Here is a 6,898-nt window from a genome sequence, read left to right on the forward strand (position 1 = left end):
ATCGAAGTGCACACACATCATTGGTAAGGCCTCAGCTCAGTGGGGAGCAGTGCCGGAGCAAGAGGGGCTAGAACATAAGCCTGGTACAGGCTGGGTGGTGCACGGGTACATTCTAGGAATCCAGCAGAGGCTGGGAAGCAATCAAGGCCACCTTCACCGGGAGGGGTTTGAGGGGAAGGATTAAGTCCCACGAACATTCTTTCTGAACCTGAGGTCTGTGACCGTCCCATCCACCTGTGGTCTGTCCACCTGAGCTCATGCCATGGACTCTGGAAGGGAGTCAGGGTGAGAATATGGGGAAGGGTGGACCCAAGTGCTCCCATTGTCCAGGTGCAGTCACTCCTTACTTCCCATCCTCATTGCGCCCATCCTGCCCCTATCCCGGATAGCTCATGTTGGGTGGCCCAATATATGGGTCCCCTGATTCTAAGATAAGCTACTCTGAGGAGCCACCCTTCCCAATCTCATTCCATCCACACCACAGTGTTGTCAGACATCATAGGATCACAGAGTAGGATCGAGAGCCACCTCCAGTGAATCCAAAAATTGAGCATCCCGACACCCTGTCGTGGGGTTTGGTGACTGCATCATCCCCCTCCTATGTTTTGGGAATTTAACGACAACCCTTGAACAAAAACAGATCCGACCCTTGCTTTTGCTCATTCAATGCCTTACAGAACCTGGACCAGCCTCTACTCCCTTTACTCCCTGAATCACATCTTTCTCCCTCAAGGGGATACCCCTGATTCATTTGTTCACACAAGGGACACACAGTCACCAACCTTGAATGGCCAATCTACCATCATACCCCCTTTTGTGTAGTAAAAAACACCGGTCTTTCTGGAGGTGTGTCAGGCCCAGAACCACCCTGCCTCAATCAAACACAAATCTGTCCCTCTGAGTCTCAGGCTGGTACAGCCTGGGTCTGGCTGAGGGAAGGATGTGCTCCCCAACCTCGAGAGAGGGGAACTCGAACATGGAGTTCAGATCTCAATTCGTGTGTTCCTAAAGAGGCAGTCTGGAGATTGAGCTGGGGCAAGGAAATATCATTTCCAGAAAATCTTGTGTCATGGGGCTGGTGGAAGAGTATTTGAAGGGACAATGCAACAAAAAAAGAGCGACTAAACCACACTTGCCATAGAAACTGACGGGCCAATTTCCACTCAAGGGTGTACAGACGACCCGGCTGGAGGAGGGTGGTCAGTGGGTTAGGGCAGGGAGGATGTGAATGCTTCCAGATTGGAGCTTGGAAGGGGGTCATGAGTTCTGCTGATGGGAAGGGTGAATGGCAGAGATGAATGGGAACCGCAGACCCAGAGGAGGAGGGGGGTTTGGAGAGAACTAGAAGAGGGCCTTCGGGGGAAAGGGAGGACGTGCCATGTGGCCAGGCAGAGCACACACAGAGACCCAGACCTGGGGCAATCCGCTGGTTGACTGCAGGGATGGTAGCAGAGGCTGGCCAGAGTCCCCCCACAGGATGCCAGAGAGAGATATCATCTCACACCAGTCAGAATGGCCATCATCAAAAAATCTAGAAACAATAAATGCTGGAGAGGGTGTGGAGAAAAGGGAACACTCTTGCACTGTTGGTGGGAATGTAAATTGATACAGCCACTGTGGAGAACAGTATGGAGGTTCCTTAAAAAACTACAAATAGAACTACCATATGACCCAGCAATCCCACTACTGGGCATATACCCTGAGAAAACCATAATTCAAAAAGAGTCATGTACCAAAATGTTCATTGCAGCTCTATTTACAATAGCCCAGAGATGGAAACAACTTAAGTGTCCATCATCGGATGAATGGATAAAGAAGATGTGTCACATATATACCATGGAATATTACTCAGCCTTAAAAAGAAACGAAATTGATCTATTTGTAATGAGATGGATAGACCTAGAGTCTGTCATACAGAGTGAAGTAAGTCAGAAAGAGAAAGACAAATACCGTTTGCTAACATATATATGGAATTTAAGGGAAAAAATGTCATGAAGAACCTCGGGGTAAGACAGGAATAAAGACACAGACCTACTAGAGAACGGACTTGAGGATATGGGGAGGGGGAAGGTTGAGCTGTGACAAAGCGAGAGAGAGGCATGGACATATATACACTACCAAACATAAGGTAGATAGCTAGTGGGAAGCAGCACATAGCACAGGGAGATCAGCTCGGTGCTTTGTGACCGCCTGGAGGGGTGGGATAGGGAGGGTGGGACGGAGGGAGATGCAAGAGGGAAGAGATATGGGAACATATGTATATGTATAACTGATTCACTTTGTTATAAAGCAGAAAGTAACACACCATTGTAAAGCAATTATACCCCAGTAAAGAAGTTAAAAAAAAAAACAAAAAACACTGACAATACCAAATGCTGGAGAGAATTTGAAGCAAATGGATGGCTCATATATTGATGAGGTAATGCAGAATGGTACAGTCACTCTGGAAAACAATTTGCCAATTTCTTTAAAAGGTAAATATGCACTTACCACATGAAGCATCAGTCACACTCCTGTGTACTTGCCCTAAAGAAATGAAAACTTGGGTTTACAAAAGAAACGTGTTCATGAATGTTCATAGAAATCTTATTCATAATCTCTAAAAACTGAAAACAACCAAGATATTTCCAACAGATGAATGGATTAAACAGCCTCTGGTACATCCATGAGGAAGATACAATTGATATATGCACAGATTGTGTGAATCACAAATGCATTATGCTAAATGAAAGAAGCCAGTCTCAAAAGGTATGATTACGTTTTTTCAACATTATGGAAAAGGTAAAACTCTAAGGACAGGAAACAGTTCACTGGTTATCAGAGGTCTGGGATGGGGGACATGGTTTCACTACAAAGGGCAAAATGAGGGATATTTTGGGGGTAATGAAACTGTTCTATACCCTGACTGTGGTGATGGTTACATGAATTTATTTATGTGTTAAAATTTATGGTACTTAAAACCAAAAAAATATTTAATTTCACTATAATAATTTCAAATATATTATTTTTTAAATGTTAATGAGTCACATTTAGAGAATTAGGAAACATAATAGCATTCAAAATAATACCAGGCATCTCAAGAGTGACATAGGAAGTTAAAACAGTCGCTCAATGCCTTTAAAAATTCTTGGTCAAATTTTCAGCCTGAAATTATAAAATGAGCTATCAAATAAGTATAAGATAAAGACAAACTTTGCTCGTGCAAAATCTCAAAAGAAATCATCTCCCATGTATCTTTTCTCAGGAAGTTCCTGAGATAACCTAATTTACTTCTGATTTAATTTGAGTCCTCTTTTTATTCATGTCTAGCTGAAGGTTTGTCATTTTTATCTTTTAAAAAAATCAGCTCTTAGTTTCATTGATCTTTTCTATTGTTCTTCTGGTCTCTATTTCACTTATTTCCTCTCTGATCTTTATTATTCCCATCCTTCTGCTAATTTGGGGCTTAATTTGTTCTCCTTTTTCTAGTTACTTGAGGTGTAATGTTAGATTTTTTTGGAGATTGTTCTAATTTCTTAATATATGCATCTATCACTGTAAAATTCCCTCTCAGAATTGTTTTTGTAGCATCCCATAGTTCTATTTTTATTTTCATTTGTTTCAAGATATTTTTAAATTTCCCTTTTGATTTATTCTTTGACCCATCCTTTGTTTAGAAGTGTGTTGTTTCATTTCCACATATTTGTAGATTTTTCAGCTCTCTTCTTGCTGATTTCTATTTTCATAACATTATGGTTGGATAAGGTACTTAGTATGATTTAAATCTTCTTAAGTTTGCTAAGACTCGTTTTGGAGCCTATTATGTGAACTATCCTGGAAAATGTTCTGTGTCTACTTGAGAAGAATGTGTATTCTGCTGCTGTTAGATGGAATGTTCTAAATATGTCTGTTAGGTTCGTTTGGTCTAGAGCATGGTTCAATTTCAATGTTTCTTTATTGATTTTGTGTCTCTGTGATCTACCCATTGCTGAAAGAGGGGTACTAAAGTCCCATACTATTATTGTATTGTTGCCTATTTATCCCTTCAGATCTGTTACTATTTGCTCAATATATTTAGCTGTTCCAATGCTGTATGCATGTACATTTACAATTGTCATATCATCTTGATGAATTGACCCCTTTTATCATTATTTAATGACCTTCTTTTTCTCTCATACCATTTCTGGTTTAAGGTCTATTTTGTCTAAGTATAGCTACTCTCACTTTCTTTTGGTTTCCACTTGCATGGAATATCTTTTTCAAGCCCTTCATTTTGAGACTGTGTGTGTCATTAAAGCTGAAGTGAGTCTCTTGTAGGCAGCATATAGTTGAGTTTTGTTTTTTTTATCCATCCAGACAATTCTGGCCCTTTTGATTGGTGATTTCAATCCATTCAGTTACTGATACTTAGGGAATTACCTATGCCATTTTAATGATTGTTTTCCGGTTGTTTAGTATTTCCTTTGTTCCCTTTTCCCTCTGTTTCTGCCTACTTTTATAAATGGTAATTTTCTGTGATGTTATGCTCTGTTTTCCCCTTTTTAAATGTTTTGTGAACCTACTTTAGATTTTTGCTTTGTGGTTACCATGATGCTTACATAAAACGTCTCATACATAAAGCAGCCCACTTTATGCTAATAGCCAGTTATCTTTGATTGCTTACAAAGGATGAACCCTTTTATCATCTCTTTAATATTTTTGATATCACGATTGAACTCTTTTTAAATTGTGTATCCATTAACAAATTATATTATAGTTTTTTTTTACATCTTTATTGGAGTATAATTGCTTTACAATGGTGTGTTAGTTTGTGCTTTATAACAAAGTGAATCAGTTATACATATACATATGTTCCCCTATCTCTTCCCTCTTGCATCTCTCCCCCCCCACCCTCCCTATCGCACCCCTCCAGTCGGTCACAAAGCACCGAGCTGATCTCCCTGTGCTATGTGGCTGCTTCCCACTAGCTATCTATTTTACGTTTGGTAGTGTATATATGTCCATGCCACTCTCTCGCTTTGTCACAGCTTACCCTTCCCCCTCCCCATATCCTCAAGTCCATTCTCTAGTAGGTCTGTGTCTTTATTCCTGTCTTACCCCGAGGTTCTTCATGACATTTTTTTCCCTTAATATCCATATATATGTGTTAGCAAACGGTATTTGTCTTTCTCTTTCTGACTTACTTCACTCTGTATGACAGATTCTAGGTCTATCCATTTCATTACAAATAGATCAATTTCGTTTCTTTTTATGGCTGAGTAATATTCCATTGTATATATGTGCCACACCTTCTTTGTCCATTCATCCAATGATGGACACTTAGGTTGTTTCCATCTCCGGGCTATTGTAAATAAAGCTGCAATGAACATTTTGGTACATGACTCTTTTTGAATTATGGTTTTCTCAGGGTATATGCCCAGTAGTGGGATTGCTGGGTCATATGGTAGTTCTATTTGTAGTTTTTAAGGAACCTCCATACTGTTCTCCACAGTGGCTGTATCAATTTACAATCCCACCAACAGTGCAAGAGGGTTCCCTTTTGTCAACACCTCCTGCATTTACTGTTTCTAGATTTTTTGTTGATGGCCTTTCTGACTGGTATGAGAAGATATCTTATTGGAGTTTTGACTGGCATTTCTCTAATGATTCATGTTGTTGAGCATGCTTTCATGTGTTTGTTGGAAGTCTATATATCTTCTTTGGAGAAATGTCTATTTAGGTCTTCTGCCCATTTTTTGATTGGGTTGTTTGCTTTTTTGTTATTGAGCTGAATGAGCTGCTCATAAGATTTGGAGATTAATCCTTTGTCAGTTGCTTCATTTACAAATATTTTCTCCCATTCTGAGGGTTGTCTTTTGGTCTTGTTTATGGTTTCCTTTGCTGTGCAAAAGCTTTGAAGTTTGATTAGGTTTCATTTGTTTATTTTTGTTTTTATTTCCATTTCTCTAGGAGGTGGGTCAAAAAGGATCTTGCTGTGATTTATGTCATAGAGTGTTCTGCCTATGTTTTCCTCTAAGAGTTTGATAGTTTCTGGCCTTACATTTAGGTCTTTAATCCACTTTGAGCTTATTTTTGTGTATGGTGTTAGGGAGTGATCTAATCTCATACTTTTACATGTACCTGTCCAGTTTTCCCAGCACCACTTTTTGAAGAGGCTGTCCTTTCTCCACTGTATATTCCTGCCTCCTTTATCAAAGATAAGGTGACCATATGTGTGTGGGTTTATCCCTGGGCTTTCTATCCTGTTCCATTGATCTATCTTTCTGTTTTTGTGCCAGTACCATACTGTCTTGATTACTGTAGCTTTGTAGTACAGTCTGAAGTCAGGGAGCCTGATATCTCCAGCTCCATTTTTCGTTCTCAAGATTGCTTTGGCTCTTCGGGATCTTTTGTGTTTCCGTACAAATTGTGAAAATTTTTGCTCTAGTTCTGTGAAAAATGCCAGTGGTAGTTTGATAGGGATTGCATTGAATCTGTAGATTGCTTTGGGTAGTAGAATCATTTTCACAATGTTGATTCTTGCAATCCAAGAACATGGTATATCTCTCCATCTATTTGTATCACCTTTAATTTCTTTCATCAGTGTCTTATAATTTTCTGCATACTGGTCTTTTGTCTCCTTAGGTAGGTTTATTCCTAGATATTTTATTCTTTTTGTTGCAATGGTAAATGGGAGTGTTTTCTTGACTTCACTTTCAGATTTTTCATCATTAATGTTTAGGAATACCAGAGATTTCTGTGCATTAATTTTGTATCCTGCTACTTTACCAAATTCATTGGTTAGCTCTACTAGTTTTCTGGTAGCATCTGTAGGATTCTCTATGTATAGTATGTCATCTGAAAACAGTGACAGCTTTACTTCATCTTTACCAATTTGGATTCCTTTTATTTCCTTTTCTTCTCTGATTGCTGTGGCTAA

The sequence above is a fragment of the Monodon monoceros genome, unplaced genomic scaffold (assembly GCF_005190385.1).
Source record: "Monodon monoceros isolate NGI ecotype Baffin Bay Population unplaced genomic scaffold, NGI_Narwhal_1 Super_Scaffold_22, whole genome shotgun sequence".
In the NCBI taxonomy this organism is placed as follows: domain Eukaryota; kingdom Metazoa; phylum Chordata; class Mammalia; order Artiodactyla; family Monodontidae; genus Monodon; species Monodon monoceros.